We start from the raw sequence: 19,142 nt of genomic DNA, 5'->3' as shown, positions 1-19,142 counted from the left end.
ATGTCAAAATATAGATTCACTTATCTTCTGCACAGTCACAATAATAAACATAATAAATATTTTTGCGGTTAGACTTTCTTTTTGAGTATAATTCAGTAAAGATGTGAAAGAAAATAGAATCCCAAAGGATATATTGGTCCATACAATTATAAACACAGAAGTTGTAAAAGTGAATATGGTAGAAAGCCTCCTTAGCTGAGTGTCACCCAGTGATTCTAGAGTTATGGATTTTAAACAGAGAAACAATGTCCAAATGAAGCTCTAACATGTAGGGAAATATTGAAATAAACAGTCATGGGAAAGAATTAACATCAAAGTTAGAATGCATGTCCATGTTTTCCATGCTTTGATATTACTATGAAGACAATATAAACATTTGAAATAATATATTTACTTCATTTTTCAATCTTAAAAGTGAGTAAAAATTTGTGCTTTCATAGTGCTTATCATGTGTTCTTAGTATATCCTTCTCTCCCAAACGAGAAAAAAAATATTCTTAGCAGGTAGAAAATCTGAAAAATGGATAAATTTCTAGAAGTGTATGACCTACTAAAATTGAAACAGGGTGATATAAAACACCTAAACAGATCATTAGAAAGAAAGAAATTGAAGCACTAATATTCTCCAACCAAAGAAAAGCCCAGGACTGGATGGATTTATATGAAAATTCTACAATACCTTTAAAGAAGAACTAACATCAATTCTCCTCAAAATGAAATAGATAGGGGAAGGAATGCTACCAAACTCATGGAATTACCATGATTTGATGGTATTAACATGAAACCAGTATTACACTTATACCAAAACAAGATAGGACTTGAAAAAAGAAAATTACATACTAATTTGCCAGATGAACATAGATTCAAAAATTCTTAATGAAATACTGACAAGTCAAAGTCAATAATACATTAGGAAGACTATATACCATCAAAGAGTTGGTTTCATTTCAATTATGTAAATATAGTTCAAAATATGAAAATCAATGAATATAATTATCACATAAAGAGAATAAAGGACAGATATCACTTCATTTTCTCAATACATGCAAAAATGCTTTTGATATAATTCAATATCTCTTCATTATATAAAGTCCTGTACAAATTAGGAATATATCTCAATTTAATAATGACTATATATGATAAACCTATAGCCAACAACATACAAAGTTGGGAAAAACTGAAACAATTTTCATAAAAGTCAGAAGAGATAAGGATGTCCATTTCTTCCACTTTTATTCATTATAATGATTTATTTCTTAGCTAGAACAATGAGGAAGGAGAAAGACACAAAAGGGATACTAACAAAAAAAGAAAAATTCAAATTATCCCTATTTGTAGCTGATATGACACTATGCTAAACTTAAAAATCCCTAAAAACTGTACCAAAAACACTCTAAGATCTGATGAACACTTTAGGTGAAGTAGCAGGATAGAATATCACATACAAAAATCAGTAGCTTTCTTATATGCTAATAACAGCATTCTGAGAAAAGAATCACGAAAAAAATCTCACTAACAATAACAATTGCCTCAAAAATATATAGGAATAAACTTTGGTTATTGTTCACTCACTTCATTTGCCCATTTTTTTTCTTTAATAACACTTATTTACTTTTATTTTTAATATTATTTATATGTGCATACAAGGATTGGGTCATTTCTCCCCCCTGCCCCCCACCCCCTCCCTTACCACCCACTTCGCCCCCTTCCTCTTCCCCCTACCCCCTCAATACCCAGCAGAAACTATTTTTCCCTTATTTCTAATTTTGTTGTAGAGAGAGTATAAGCCATAATAGGAAGGAACAAGTTTTTCGCTGGTTGAGATAAGGATAGCTATACAGGGAGTTGACTCACATTAATTTCCTGTGCGTGTGTGTTACCTTCTTGGTTAATTTTTTTGATCTCACCTTTTCTCATGTTCCTGATTCCCTTTTCCTATTGGCCTCAGTTGCTTTTAAGGTATCTGCTTTAGTTTCTCTGCGTTAAGGCATTTGCCCATTTTTGATTGGTGTTAATTTACTGAGTACTTTATATTCTCTGGATGTTAATACTCTGGTAGATGAATATCTGGCAAATATTTTTCCTCATTCTGTAGACTTGCTCTTCACTCTGCTTATGGTTTCTTTTGCTTTGTAGAAACTTTCATTTTGATAAAATCCCTGTTGTCAATTGTTGCTCTTATTTCCAAAGATCTTGGAGTCCTATTCACAAACCCTGGCCTATGTCTCTACCTTGAAGTGTATTCCCTATGTTTCCTTAAGTATTTCAGATATTCAGGATTTAGATTAAGTTCTTTGGTACATTTTGAGTTGATTTTTCTTTTTTGTCTTTTTTATTTGTTATGTCATTTATTGAATAGATGATAATAATTATAAATTACTGCAGTTGCTTTTTTCATTTTTATTAAAATACACAAGGGTTTATCTTTTACATTTCCATACATGTTTACAATGTATTTGGGTTAGATTCATCCCCCACATAATTCTTTCTAACCCTCTTGGCTCCTACTCAAAACAATCAAACACAAGTTCTATTGTTTTATATTCAAACAAGTATATAAAGTACATTGATCTTATTCTCCTTCCTTCACCCTCCCCAGTTACCCTCCCACACCCCCCATTAGTACATACGCAACAACTGTACCTGATTTTCATACCTTTCAGTTTTCAAGTGAATATTACTTTTTACTATGTTTTTTATTGATATACTTGTTATAGAAGCAAGAATCATAGTGACAATGCCAACTAGGTTTATATTGTACATTGGTTAGATTACTCCCATTGTCTCTCCTCATCAACCCCCTCCCTGCCTGACTTCAAGCAATTGCAAGAGGTTTCCTTGTTCAATTTCATATAAGTATATGAAGTCCGTTAACAATATACCCTCACCTTAATCTCCTTCATTCACTCTCCCACCTTCCACTAGTACCCTCCCCTACACACTGTACCTATTTTACAGTCTTGTTTTTCATTATTAATATTTAAGGTTATGTTCAAAGAGGTTCTTCAATGCATCCCTGCTGTGGGTATACTTTTCTTTGGTCTGTTCAATCCCTTTCATTACTCTCTTTTGTCTGTTTACCTCCCATCCCCTATTTTTCAACAGCTTTCAATACACTCCCTTATTACATCCTCAACCTTCACAGATGTTATGTTTTGCTGCATTGTTGATGCTGCTCTATCAATCTCTTTTCTTTATTCCTTTCCCAATTTCCATAGAGCAGTTCCACTATTGCAAACATGTTTTGCATATGAGTTTGAATATGATCATGCTTGTTTTTGTGTATAAATTTATCATTTGGATCTATCTTCCACATATGAGAGATAAACATGTGGCCTATGTCTTTCTTAAACTGGTTTACATCACTTAACATGATGTCGACTAATTGCATCCATTTACCTTTAAATCCCATGATGTCATTAGTCCTTATGGCTGAGTAAAACTCCATTTTATATGTATATACATACATATATATATATATATATATATATATATATATATGTCACATCTTCTTGATCTGTTCATCAATTATAGGGCATCTGGGTTGTATCCAAAGCTTGGCTATTGTGAATACTGCTACAATGAACATTGATGTACAGGTGTCTCTATTGTATACTGCCTTACTTTCCTTTGGGTAGATGGACAGAAGCAGTATCACTGGATTATATGGCATTTTTATCTTTAGCTTTTTGTGGAATCTCCATACTGCTTCCCATACCATAGTTGTTGTACTAATTTGCATTCCAGCCCACAGTGTATAAGGATTCGTGTTTCACCACATCCTCACCAGCATATGTTTTTGTTATCGCCCTTGAATATGGCCATTCTAACAGGAGTGATATGAAATCTAAGTGTAGTTTTGATTTGCATCTCTTCTTAACCAGGAAAGTTGAACATTTCTTCATGTTTTTATTGATTATTTGCACCTCTTCTTTTGAGAATTTCCTGTTTAATTCATATGCCCATTTCTTCATTGGGGTGTTAATTCTTTGGGGGTTGAGTTTTTTGACTTCCCTGTAGATTGTATATATTCGTCCCTTATCAGATGAATAGCTGACAAAGATTTCCTCTCATTCTATGGGCCATCTATTTATTCTAGTGACTGTTTCTTTTGCTGTGCAGAAGTTCATTTTTTTGATGCAGACCTATTTGTTCATTCTTTCTCTTAGATGCTGAGCCTTTTGAATTTTACTTAGGAAGCTTTTCCATAAGGGCATATTTCCTGGTGTATTTCCTATTACTTCCTGGAATTATTTCAAAGTATCAGGTCTTATATTAATATCTTTGATTCACTTTGACTTGATTTTGGTACAGTGTCAATGATAGGGATCTGGTTTCAGTCTTCTACATGTAGATAACTAGTTTTCCCACTAATAATTGTTAAAGAGGGTGTCTTTTCTCCATAATGTGTTCTGGGTGTCTCTGTTGACAACTATTTGTCTGTAGATGCATGGGTTTATGTCTGGGTATTCTATTTTAATCCAGTGGTTTTCCTGCCTGTTTTTGTGTCAATACCATGCTGTTTTTGTTGTATGGCTCTTTGGTATATTCGAAGTCACGCATTGTAATACCTTCAGCCTTGACTTTTTGCTCAGAATTGCTTTGTCTAGTCAAGGTTTTTTGTATTTCAATGCGTATTTCAGAATAGATTTTTCTATTTCTGTGCAGAAATTCATTGTTATTTTGATAGGGACTGTGTTGAATAGAAAGATTGCATTTGGTAATATGACCATTTTTACAATGTTGATTCCACTTATTCATGAACATGGGCTATCTTTCCATCTTCTCATGTCTTCACCAGCTTCTTTTTTCATTGGTTTATAGTTTCCATTGAAAAAGTCTTTGGTTTCCATCATTAAATTTATTCCAAGGTACTCTATTGTTTTTGAGGCTGTTGTAAATGGGAGGAGAACAATTTGAACAGGTTTCATTGTTATATTTTCACACAGAAATACAAAATACATGTGCATATTCATCCTCATTTACCTTCTTCTTATGCCCTTCCCTCTTCCACTGATATCCATCCCAGATGGGACCTGTTTTACCTTCTTGTCCTCCATTTTTTAAGTTTATGAGGGGAATTTGTGAGGGGAGTTGCCTTAGTATTTCAGACATGTATATATCATCCATTAATGAGATTAACTTCCTTATTATTTTTGTAGTCCTACTCTCCTATTTTTGAACAGCTTGCAGTGTATTGCCCTATATCATTTTCATACACATTTGCAATGTGTTTTAGTCTGTAATTTTCTCTTTTCTTCGCCCACATAAGAACTTCCTACAGAAAGCCTAATACAATCATGTTCTGGCTACCTCTCTCTTTCTCTCTCTTTCTGACTCTGTGTTTGTATGTATTTATAGTTATGTAACATGCTTTTAAAGAACTAATAGTTCCTCAAGTAGTCCATCAAATAAAAAAGGAAAGAATGCTACCAAACTCATTCTATGAAGCCATTATTACCCAAATATTACTAAAACACAAGGGCCACAACAAAACCAATATATGCCAATATCCTTGGTGAATGTAGACACAAAAATTCTCTAAAACATACTTTCAAACTCTGTTTAGCAACATATTAAAACATACACCATGAACAAGTTAGTCTCATTCCTACAATACAAAGAGTTCATATATGCAAATGAATAAATGTAATAGAAGGTTCAAACAGAACAAATCATAAAAATAACCTGATCATCTCAATTTACACAGAAAAAGTCTTTGACAACATTCACTGTCCGTTCATGATAACAGTTCTAAATAACCTAAGAATAGAAGAAATGTACCTCAACATAAGAGAGTCTTTATATGACACATTTATAGTGAACATCATATTAAATGGATGAAAACCAAAAGTTATTTCCTCTAAAGTGAGGAATAAGACAGAACTGTCTTCTCTCCTTACTACTATTCAAGATAGTACTGGAAATCCTAGACAGTGCAAAAAGACATGAGAAATTTAAAAAAAGGATTCAGAGTAGGAAGGAATAAGTTAAATTTTTCTTATTTTCAGATGACATGATCATATAGCAAAAAGACACTGAAGACTACAGAATATACTCTTAGAACTCATCAATTTCAGCAAAGTAGGGAGATATGAAATATTTTGCTTTATTCCAGCAATGAACAAGCTGAGAATAAACTAGGAATGTAATTCTATTCACAATGGCTTCATTAAATTAAGTATCTATTTATAAATCTAACTAAGGAAGTGAAAGAAATCGACAATGAAGACTGTAAAATTATGAAAGTAGAAAGTGAATAAGACACCATAGTTGGATTTTCCATGTTCATGGATTGGCAGAAGTATTATTGTGCAAATAAATATGCTGCCAAAAGTAATCTATATTCAGTGGAACTCCCACAAAAAAATTCCAATGTCATTGTTCACAGAATAGAAAATTCCATCTTAAAATTTATAGAGAACTATGAAAGATCCTGAATAATAAAATTAATCCAGACCAAAAGTAGAAATACTGAAGATATCATAACACCACACTTCAAATTATACTACAGAGCTATAGTAACAAAAACACCATGGTGCTGTCACAGAAACAGGCATGAAGACCAACAAAACAGACTAGAAGACCCAGGAATGATTCCATTCAGTTCTAGTTTTTGGTTTTTGACCAAAGAGTCAAAAACATAACACTAAGGAAATGACAGCTTCTTCAACATATGGTGCTGGACAAATTGGTTATCTATACATAGAAGACTGAAACTAGAGCCCTACTTCTCTCTTGTAACAGCAATCAACTCAAAATGGATCAAAGAAAATTATGTAATATTTGAAAATTTGAAACTAATATGGAACGCATACAGAAAAGTCTGGAATATATAAGCATAGGCAATTGTTTTCTGAGATGTCTTTAATTGTTCAAAAAGTAGAAGCAAGAATTGACAAATTGAATTTCATCAAAGGAAAAATATACCACACAGAATGGGAGAAAACCTTTGCTAGCTTTCATTAGATAAAATGTTCATTAGATAAAGCATTTTATCCAATTAATTGGATAATTTATTTTTATCCAATTAATTGGATAATTTATTATTATCCAATTAATAAATGATCATATGAATTGAACAGATGATTCTTGGATAAAGAGTTACAAATAGCTAATCAATCCATGAAGAAATGTTTACCATCCTTAGCCAAAAAGAAACATCAATGCAATTCCATCTCACCCTTGCCAGAATGATAATCATGAAGAAAATGAACAAGAACAATGCTGGTGAGTATCTAGGGAAAATGAATCCTCATACAATGCTGGTGTGAATGAAAACTAGTGAGGCTATTATAGAAGTCAATATGGAATTCATAAAAAGAATGAAATTAAGTTGTTTGAAGGAGAAATAATCTCACTGGAGATTGTCATGTTGAGAGAAACAAGCCAAGGGAAGAAAACTAAATATAACATTTTTATATACACAATCCAGACCTAAAATGATGGCAATGATAATGATAATTATAATAACTATGGAATGTGAGCTTAAAATGCAGAATGTTGGAAGGGAGAAGCAGTGAGAAAATGATAGGGAAAGAAGTGGATAGACTATGTCATATATGATATATATATATATATATATGTATATGTAGGTAGCATATTAAACCCACCAATTAGTGTTTGAAAAAGGAAAGAGAGTAGGGACAAAGCAAGTATAATAAAGGAGGTGAACTTTCTCAAAGATCACTGATTATATCTATTGAATTATCACAATGAAGCCCACTTTAATGTTAATTTGTGGTATTTAAAATTTTCATGGACTTAATATTTCTTTCATAATGTGGTATGTAACTGAATGCACAATATACATAGGTTATTGTAATGCATACATATTAATGTATTACTTGGGGTTAGGTGATATAAAATTGAATGCAGGGGATAGTTTAATTGTAAGAATATCAGCTTTGGGTGCTGATGGTGGGACTTTGTTTCCTCCCTGATGTCCTAAGGGGATATTTCCGCATTGTTGGTTTACAAGACCAAAGTAATGGTTTATACTATAAGGACTCTTCATTTAAGTATTTTGTTTTCAATTAGGCTAGTGGTGGGTATGAGAACGAGAATGATGAGAATGTATAGGATCGATGCTATTTGACCGATGATGATAAATGGGGGTTCAACAGGTTGTCCACCAATTCATGTTAGGGTGAGGAGGTCTGCAGTTAGTGCTCAGAATAGGCATTGGCTGATTGGGCAGAATATTAGGCTTCGTTGTTTTGATGTATGAAGGAGAGGGAAGGCTGCTAAGATTAGGATTGATAATACTAGGGCTATCACTCTGCCGAGTTTGTTGGGGATGGATCATAGGATTGCGTATGCAAATAGGAAATATCATTCTGGTTTAATATGTGGTGGTGTGTTTAGGGGGTTGACTGGTGTGTGGTTGTCTGGGTCTCCTAATAGGTCTGGTGAGAATAGTACTAGGACCAAGAGAAGGGCAAATAAAAGTAGAAATCCAAAGGAGTCTTTGATAGTAAAGTATGGGTGGAATGGGATTTTGTCGGAGTCTGAATTGATTCCTGATTGGTTGTTTGATCCTGTTTCGTGTAGGAATAGGAGGTGGACTATTGCTAGTGCTGCAATAATAAAGGGTAAGATAAAGTGGAATGTGAAGAATCGGGTTAGGGTGGCTTTGTCTACAGAGAATCCACCTCAAATTCATTCTACTAGATTGGATCCAATGTACAGGATTGCTGAAAGTAGATTGGTAATTACTGTGGCTCCTCAGAATGATATTTGTCCTCATGGGAGAACATAGCCTATGAACGCGGTGGCTATAACTGTGAATAGTAACATAATACCAATGTTTCATGTTTCTATGAAGGCATATGGTCCATAGTAAATTCCTCATCCTACATGTATGAATAGGCAAATAAAGAATATGGAAGCTCCGTTGGCATGGAGATACTGGATAATTCAACCATAGTTTACATCTCGGCAGATATGTTCGACTGAAGAGAATGCTGTTGTGGTGTCTCATGTGTAGTGTATTGCTAGAAATAATCCTGTTGCAATTTGTAGGATTAAGCAAATTCCTAATAGGAAGCCGAAGTTTCATCATGCTTAGATATTGGATGGCGTTGGGAGGTCAATGAATGAGTGGTTAATAATTTTTATTAATGGGTGTGTTTTTTGGATGTTTGTCTTTAAGAGTTTCTGTAGTTGAATTACAACGATGATTTTTCTTGTCATTAGTCTTGGTTTGAGTCCATGTGGAAATTATGACTTATTCTATGTATTTATTGAGTGTTATGTTTATGTTGGGCTTTGTAGGATTTTCTTCTAAACCTTCTCCTATTTATGGTGGTTTTGGGTTGGTCATCAGTGGTGAGGTTGGTTGTGGGTTGGTTTTAAGTTTTGGTGGTTCCTTTTTGGGTTTAATGGTGTTCTTGGTTTATTTAGGTGGGATGATAGTGGTGTTTGGTTATACTATGGCGATGGCTATTGAAGACTATCCTGAGACATGGGGTTCTAATGTGGTTATTTGAGGTGCTTTGGTGTTTGGTTTGTATGTTGAGTTGATTTTTTTGGTTTTATTGGTGAAGAATGATGAGGTGGATGTGTTGGGGGGTGTTTATAATACAAGTAATTGGGTTATTTGTAGTGGTGAGGGGGTGGAGTATGTTAATAAAGATGTTATGGGTGTTGTGGCTGGTTATAGTTATGGAAGTTGATTAATGGTGTTGGCTGGTTGGTCTTTGTAAGCATTTTTATTGTTCTTGAGACTACTTGTGGTAGTTAGATAATAATTGTTAGTACTAAGGCTATTGATAGTAGGAAGGATAGGAAGTATAGCTTCATTATTCCTTTTTGGTTGGATACGGTGATAGAGGCTTTAATTTGTATGTTGGCTATTAATTTGGGTGTGTTTTTTTCTATTCAGATTATGTCTAGGCGGGTTGATGCTGCTTTTTGACTGAGTGTTAGTGTGTTTTTGGGTGATGTACGGTGTATAATAGTTGGGAAAAATCCAAGTATTGTAGAAAATGATTTGGTGTTGGAGTTTAGGTTTAGTTTTAGGTTGTAGGTTATGTTGTTTAGTTCTATTGCGATAGTGAAACCTAGGATAGTGAATCCTAAGGCTATTAGTTTTAGGTATAATGTTATAGTGAGTGTGGGGTTATTTATGGGGGTGATGTTATTTGAGATAATAAAGCCAGCAAAAATGCTTCCTAAGAGTAATCGCTTTTCATTTATGTTGATGAGTGGGTAGAATCGGGGCTGTCTTAGGAGGGCAAAGAAGATGACTCATGTGCTGTATACAGCTGTAAGGGAGGTTGCAATCAGTGTAATTAGTAGGGCTCAGGCGTTGGTGTACGACATGTTGGCAGATTCGATGATAAGATCTTTGGGGTAAAATCCTGTTAGGAAGAGTATGCCTGTGAGTGCTAGACTTCCTACTGTTAGAGAGGAAGTCGTGAAAGGTATGGCTTTGGCTAATCCACCTAATTTGTGGATGTCTTGTTCATCGTTCCATGAATGTTGGATCCTGAACATATGAATACTATTGCTTTGAAGAATGCATGATTGCAGATGTGGAGGAATGAAAGGTAGGGTTGGTTAATTCCGAGGGTGACTATCATTAGACCTAGTTGACTGGAAGTTGAGAATGCAATGATTTTTTTTTATGTCATTCTGTGTTAGAGCACAGATTGCTGTGAAGAGGTTTGTGATAGCTCCTAGGCATAGTATAGTTGATATAATTAGTTGATTGGATTCTAGGAGGGGGTGGAATTGGATTAGGAGGAAGATTCCTGCTACAACCATTGTGCTTGAGTGGAGTAGGGCTGATACTGGTGTGGGACCTTCTATGGCTGAGGGGAATCATGGGTGGAGTCCGAATTGGGCTGATTTTCCAGTAGCAGCTAGTAGTAGGCCTAGTAGGGTGATTGTTGTTATTTTAGGGTCTATGAATAGTTGTTGTAGATCTCATGAGTTGGAGTAAATTAAAAATCATGCTATTGATAGGATGAATCCAATGTCTCCGATTTGGTTTTATAGGATTGCTTGTAGTGCGGAGATGTTGGCGTCAGTGCATCCGTATCATCATCTGATGAGGAGAAATGATATGATGCCTACTCCTTCCCACCCGATGAAGAGTTGGAATAGGTTATTTGCTGTGACTAGGATTAGTATGGTGATAAGGAAAAATAGTAGATATTTAAGGAATTGGTTGATGTTGGGGTCAGAGTGTATGTATCATAGGGAGAATTCTGTGATTGATCATGTTACAAATAGGGCTACTGGCACGAATAGTAATGAAAAATAGTCTAGTTTGAGGCTGAGTGAGAGTTTTGTGGTATGGATGGTGAGTCAGTGTCAATTGGATACAATGGTTTCATTACCTAGGTGGAGAAATATAATTATGGGGATTATGCTAGTGATGAATGCTAGTTTGAGGTTTTGGTGTATTCAGGATAGTTTTAGTTTTTGTAAAAGTCTGTTAGGGATATTAGGATGGGGTATATAAGGATGGTGAATATTATGATTATAGATGAGGTTAATACATTTATTACTTTTATTTGGAGTTGCACCAATTTTTTGGTTCCTAAGACCAACGGATAGCTACTATCCTTTAAAAGTAAAAAAACCATATTTTTAGGTATGGTGGCATGAGTTAGCAGTTCTTGCATACTTTCTTGGTAAATAAGAAAATTTTATTTTCTGATTCTAGATTCACAATCTAGTGTTTTTGTTAAACTGTATTTATAGAATATTGTGCTAAGAATGATCTTTGGATTTAAAGATAGTAGGAGCAGGGGGAGTAGGTGGAGGAGGACTAAGGAGTTTTCTCTTGTGAATGATGGGTGAATGTTATTTATGTGATAGGTAGGCTTGCCTTGTTGAGTCGTGGTTAATATATATAGGGTGTATAAAGCTGTGATTAGTGTGTTAGTTCCTATAAGGAGGATGGTGAAGTTGGATCATGAGAACGAAGAGGTGATGATTATTAGTTCTCCAATTAGACTAATTGTTGGGGGTAGTGAGAGGTTGGTTAAGCTTGCTGTAAGTCACCATAGAGTTATTAGTGGGAGTATTGTTTGCAGGCCTCGAGTTAGGAGCATGGTTCGACTATGTACTCATTCATAGTTTGTGTTTGCTAGGCAGAATAGGACTGATGAGTTTAGACCATGGGCTACTATTAGTGCTGTAGCTCCTATAAAGCTTCATGGGGATTGGATTAAGATGGCAATGATTACTAATGCTATGTGGCTGACTGATGAGTATGCAATTAGGGATTTTAGGTCTGTCTGTCATAAACAAGTTGAGCTGGTCATTACTATGCCTCATAGTGAGAGTAGTATAAATGGGTATATTATCTGGTTTGTGACGGGTGATAGGAGGATGGTGACTTGTATTATACCATATCCTCCTAGTTTTAGTAGAACGGCTGCTAGTACTATGGAGCCAGCAATAGGTGCTTCAACATGGGCTTTGGGTAGTCATAGGTGTAGTCCATATAATGGTATTTTAACTATAAATGCTATTATGCATGCTAGTCAGAGCAGGTAGTTTGATCATGATAGGACCCTAGCGAGTTTTGTGGGTAGATTAATGTGACTAAAAGGGGTAGGGATCCAATTAGTGTGTAGAATAGGAAGTATAGGCCTGCGTTAAGTCATTCTGTTTGGTTTCCTCATCATGTAATGATAATTAGTGTAGGAATTAGTGTGGCTTCAAATAAGATGTAAAATAAGATTAGTTCTGTGGATGTAAATGTTATAATTAATAGGACTTGTAGTAGTACTAGTATAGTAATATACATTTTTTTCCATTCTACTGGTTCTTTGTTCATGTGTTGTTGGCTAGCTATAATTATTAGTGGTAGTAATCAGGCTATTAGGATTAAGAGAGGGGTGGAGAGGGAGTCTGAGGAGAATAATAGTGAGAAGTTAAGGCTGTTTTCGTTTGATTGGTTTAGGATAAGTAAGCATAGTATACTTATTAGTAGACTGTAGGCAGTGGAGTTAATTCAGATTATGTTGTTCTTTGAGAATCATGTTATAGGGATGAGTATGATGTGGGTATAATAATTTTTAGCATTGTAAGAGGTTTAGGTTTTGTACATAGTCTGTTCCATATGAGTTTGATATTGTAACTAGTAGGGCCAGTCCTACTGCGGCTTCACAGGCTGCGAAGACTAGGACGATAATGGGGAACATAAATGATAAGGTGATGCTGAAGTTCAGGGTAATTAGGGTTGTAGTGATAAAAATTGATAATATTATACCCTGTAAGCATAGGAGTGAGGATATTAAGTGTGATTGATAAATTAGTGCTCCTAATAGGGATGCTGGGAAGGCTAAGAATAGGTTAATTAGGATAGGGGACATTTTGGTACTTATGAGTGGTTCATAATCTAATGAGTCGAAATCATTTGCTTTGTATTAAACTAAGCACCATATTCACTTCATTCTAATCCTTTTTGAGACCATTCGTAGGCTAGTCCTAATGATAGGATGATGATTAGGGCTAATGCTATAAGGATAACTGGGTAGAGGTTGTTTGTTTGTAGTGCTCAAGGGAGGGGAAGAAGTAGGGCAATTTCAAGGTCAAATAAGAGGAAGGTGGTTGCGATTAAGAAGAATTTTATTGAGAATGGGAGTCGTGCTGAGCCTATGGGGTCAAATCCGCATTCATAGGGGTTTGATTTTTCATTGTAAATGTTGATTTGTGGGACTCAGAATACGATAGTGATTAAGAGGGTTGCTAGGAGGGAATTTAGCATTAATGCAATGATTAGGTTGATTGCTCTTTTTTGGGTTTATACCAAATCTAGCTGATTGGAAGTCAGCTGTACTGATTAATACTAAGAGAGCATGAGCCTCATCAATAGATGGAGACGTATAGGAATAGTCATACTACATCAACAAAATGTCAGTATCAGGCTGCGGCCTCGAAACCAAAGTGATGTTTTGATGTAAAATGGAATTTTAGTTGTCGAGTTAGGCATACTAGTAGGAATGTGGAGCCAATAATTACATGTAGGCCATGAAATCCTGTTGCTATGAAGAAAGTTGAACCATAAATGCCATCAGAGATTGTGAATGAAGTTTCAAAATATTCTGAGGCTTGTAAGAGGATGAAGTAGATGCCTAGTAGAATAGTGATTGATAGTGCTTGGATTATATTTTTTCCGTTTCCTTCCATTAGACTGTGGTGGGCTCAGGTAATGGATATGCCTGATGCGAGAAGAACTGATGTGTTGAGAAGAGGGACATCTAAGGGGTCTGGTGGGTTAATGCCGGTGAGTGGTCAGCAACCTCCTAGTTCTGGGGTTGGGGCAAGGCTTGAATGGTAAAAGGCTCAGAAAAATCCAGCAAAGAATACTTCTGAAACAATAAACAGTACTATTCCGTATTGCAGCCTTTTTTGAACAACTGGGGTGTGGTGGCCTTGGAATGTGCCTTCTCATACCACATCCCATCACCATTGATATATAGTTAGTGAGTTGGTGAGCAGTCCTAGTATTAAAAGGGATTTAGAGTTAAAGTGGAATCATATTGCTAAGCCTGATGTTATTAGGAGGGTGGATAATGCTCCTGTTAGTGGTCATGGACTTGGGTTAACTATGTGGTAAGCATGGACTTGGTGGGTCATTATGTGTTGTCATGGAGATATAGGCTAACTAGGAGTGTAAATACATAGGCTTGGATTAGGGCTACCGCAAATTCAAGAATTGTGAGGAGAACTAGGATAATAAATGTCACGAAAGCTGTGGTTGGGTTAATAGTTAGTAGTGCTAGTGTAGCTCCACTGATTAGGTGGATTAATAGGTGACCTGCTGTGATGTTAGCTGTTAGTCGAATGGCTAGTGCTATTGGTTGAATAAGTAGGCTAATAGTTTCAATAATGACTAGTATTGGGATTAAGGGGTTCGGGGTTCCTTGTGGTAAGTGGGCTAGGGATGATTTTATTTTATGGCGGAAGCCTAGGATTACAGCTCCTGCTCAGATTGGGATAGTCATTCTTAGATTTATTGGTAGTTGAGTTGTTGGGGTGAAGGAGTATGGAAAAAGTCTGAGTAGGTTAGTTGACCCAATGAAAATAATAAGTGATATTAATATTAAAGATCAGGTACTTCCTTTAGAGTTGTGCATTGTTATTATTTGTTTAGTGATTAGTTTGATTGCTCATTGTTGGATGGAAGTTAGTCAGTTATTGATTAATCGGTTTGGAGCTGGGAGTATAATACTTGGGAAGAGGATTACTAAGGTGACAATAGGAAGTCCTATTATAGTAGGGGTAATGAAAGAGGTAAATAGATTTTCATTCATTTTTTTCTCAAGGGTTTTCTTGTTTTATAGATTCGACATTTTTGGGTGTAGGGTTGGGTGAAAAATTGAATGTTTTTACTTTTAATTGGAAGATAATAAACAGGGTGAGATTTATGGAGGTAATTGTAAATCATGTGGATGTGTCAAGTTGTGGCATATCATTATGGAGAGCTGGCTCTCTGTCTTTAACTTAAAAGGTTAACGCTGCAGTAGCTTCATAATGTACTTATAGTGTAGATAAGGATCAGTTTTCAAAGTATTTGAGTGGGACCATTTCTAATATGATTGGTATAAAGCTGTGGTTTGAGCTGCAAATTTTGGAGCATTGGCCATAGTAAAGTCTTGGTCATGTGGAGGTGAGGGTTGCTTGGTTGAGGCACTCTGGGATGGCATCTGTTTTTAGGCCTAATGATGGGATGGCTCATGAGTGTAGTACATCTTCAGATGAGATTAATATTCGGATTGGTACTTCTATTGGTAGTACGACTCGATGTCAACTTCAAGGATTTGGTGTTCTCCGGGTTTTAATTCTGATGTTGGGATCATGTAAGAGTCGAATGTTAGGTCTTCATAATCGGTATACTCATAGCTTCAGTATCATTGATGTCCTATGGTTTTTACTGTTAGTACTGGATTGTTGATTTCATCTATCATATATAGGATTCATAGGGATGGGAGAGCAATTATAATGAGAATAATTGCTGGGAGGATTGTTCAGATTGTGTCTACTTCTTGGGTGTCTATTGTGTTGGTGTGTGTTAATTTAGTGGTAAGCATAAGTGAAATGATATAAAGCACTAGGGAGCTAATGAGGTAGACAATTATTAGTGTATGATCATGGAAGTTTAATAATTCTTCTATGATGGGTGATGTTGCATCTTGTAGGCCTAGTTGGAGGGGGTGAGCCATGAAGATATACGGGGGATTAGCCTATAATTTAACTTTGACAAAGTTATGTAATTATTTTACTAATATCTTATGTAGAGAAAGACATATAGGATATGGGGCTGGCTTGAAACTAGTTCTAGGGTGTTCGATTCCTTCCTTTCTTGGTGTGTTTTTACGTATATGGGTTCTTTGAACGTGTGGTATGGTGGTGGACATCCATGGAGTCACTCTAGGTTTGTTGTTGTAAGCTCAACTACTCCTACTTCTTGTTTTGAGGCAAATGCTTCTCAGATTATGAAAACTGTAATAATTACCACAGTTAGGGAAATGAAAGAGCCTATTGATGATACTGTATTTCATGCTGTGTAGGCATCTGGGTAGTCAGAATAGCGTCGTGGTATGCCAGATAGGCCAAGGAAGTGTTGAGGGAAGAAGGTTAGATTTACTCCTACAAATATAATGGTAAAATGGATTTTTGCTCATATTTGATCTAGTGTATAGCCTGAGAATAGTGGGAATCAGTGCACAAATCCTCCTATGATTGCGAACACTGCTCCTATTGATAAAACGTAGTGAAAATGGGCTACTACATAGTATGTGTCATGCAGTACGATATCTAGGGATGAGTTGGATAGAACAATGCCTGTTAGGCCACCTACTGTGAAAAGGAAAATAAAGCCTAGGGCTCAAAGTAGAGCTGGAGATCATTTGATGTTACCTCCGTGAAGTGAAGCTAGTCAACTGAAGACTTTTACTCCTGTGGGAATGGCAGTAATTATAGTAGCAGATGTGAAGTAGGCTTGGGTATCAACGTCTATTCTGACAGTAAACATATGGTGTGCTCAAACAATGAACCCCAAGAAGCCAATAGACATCATAGCTCATACTATTCCTATATACCCAAATGGCTCCTTTTTACCAGAATAATAGGTAATGATGTGGGAGATTATGCTGAAGCCTGGGAGAATTAAGATGTATACTTCAGGGTGACCAAAAAATCAGAATAAGTATTGGTAGAGGATTGGGTCTCCTCCTCCTGCAGGGTCAAAGAAGGTAGTATTTAGGTTCCAGTCAGTTAAGAGTATTGTAATATTGGCTGCTAGGACAGGGAGGGAGAGTAGTAAGAGGATTGCAGTGACCAGGACTGATCATACAAATAATGGTGTTTGGCATTGTGATATTGCAGGGGCTTTTATATTAATAATTGTTGTGATAAAATTAACAGTGCCAAGGATTGAGGATATACCAGCTAAGTAAAGGGAAAAAATGGTGAGATCCACTAATGCTCCTGCATGGGCTAGATTACCTACTAATGGGGGGTATACAGTTCATCCAGTTCCCGCTCCGGCTTCTACTATTGAAGAGGCCAGTAGGAGGAGGAAAGATGGTGGGAGAAGTCAGAAGCTTATGTTATTCATTCGGGGAAATGCTATATCAGGGGCTCCAATTATTAGTGGTACTAATCAATTGCCAAATCCACCAATAAGGATTGGTATTACTATGAAGAAGATTATTACAAAAGCATGGGCTGTAATGATGACATTATAGATTTGGTCATCTCCTAATAGGGTTCCTGGTTGTCCTAATTCTGCACGAATTAATAAGCTTAGGGCAGTTACTACTATTCCTGCTCAGGCCCCAAATATTAAGTACAGGGTGCCGATATCTTTGTGGTTTGTTGAGAATAGTCAACGGTTGACAAACATAGGTAAAATGGCTGAGTAAGCATTAGACTGTAAATCTAAAGACAGGGGTTGAGTCCTCTTTTTACCAGGCTTCGAGGTGATGGATCACATTGAATTGCAAATTCAGAAGAGCAGCTTCAACTCTGCCAGGGCCTCTCCTGCCTTTTTTTTCTAGACGGCGGGAGAGGTAGATTGAAACCAGTTGTTTAGGGTATTTAGCTGTTAACTAAAATTTCGTGGGTTTGAATCCCATCAATCTAGCGAGGACTTAGCTTAGTAAAAGATTGATTTGCGTTCATGAGATGTAGGGTGGTATCCTGCAGTCCTTATTACAGGAATTAAGTTTATTTAACTTGCTTAGGGCTTTGAAGGCTCTTGGTCTATTTAACCTAAATTCCTAGTTTAGGGCAAATATGATAGGTGTTAGGGGTAGGGTTATAGTTGTAATGGTAAAAAGTGGGGGCAAAAGAATTGAGGGTTTGTTCTTGGGGTGTTGTCATTTTATTTTTGTGGTGTTTTTGGTTGGGAATAGGGTTAGGGTTGTTGAGTAAATTAGTCGTATATAGAAGTACAAGTTTAGTAAGGCTAGTATAGTTATAATTGTTGGTGTTAAGTTAGATTGTTTTTTGTTAACTCATTAATGATGATTCATTTTGGTAGGAACCCTGGTAGTGGTGGGAGTCCTCCAAGTGACATTAGTGAGATGAGTAGTATTAGGGTAATTACTGGGATTATGTTTCAGGAGTGAGCTAGAGTTAGTGTGTTGGTGTTTGTGTTAATAGTCGATTATTGTAAACATGGTAATAGTAGGATGTAGATGATTAGGTTTAGTATGAAGGCTATGGAGTTGTATGAGATGATGGCTATTATTCATCCTATATGGGCGATTGATGAATAGGCTATGATTTTACGCAGTTGTGTTTTGTTTAGTCCTCCTCAGCCACCTACAATGATTGAAAGTAGGGCTATTGATATGATGAGTTGATGGTTGATTGATGGCGTTACTTGGTATAGGATGGAGATTGGGGCTAGTTTTTGTCATGTTAGTAGTAGCATTCTTGACATTAGGGTGGTTCCTTGGGTGACTTCTGGTACTCATAGGTGAAATGGGGATAATCCAAGTTTTATAGTTAGTGCTACTAGGGCTATGAATGATGTAATGGGGTTTTGCATATAGATGATTGATCATTGGCCTGAGTCTAGTATGCTGATTACAATTGCTATTAGTAGTAGCATAGATGCTGTGACTTGTGTTATGAAGTACTTAGTTGCTGCTTCTGTGGATTGTG

This window comes from Castor canadensis, chromosome 7 (assembly GCF_047511655.1).
Source record: "Castor canadensis chromosome 7, mCasCan1.hap1v2, whole genome shotgun sequence".
In the NCBI taxonomy this organism is placed as follows: domain Eukaryota; kingdom Metazoa; phylum Chordata; class Mammalia; order Rodentia; family Castoridae; genus Castor; species Castor canadensis.
Note: the sequence above shows the minus strand (reverse complement) of the source record.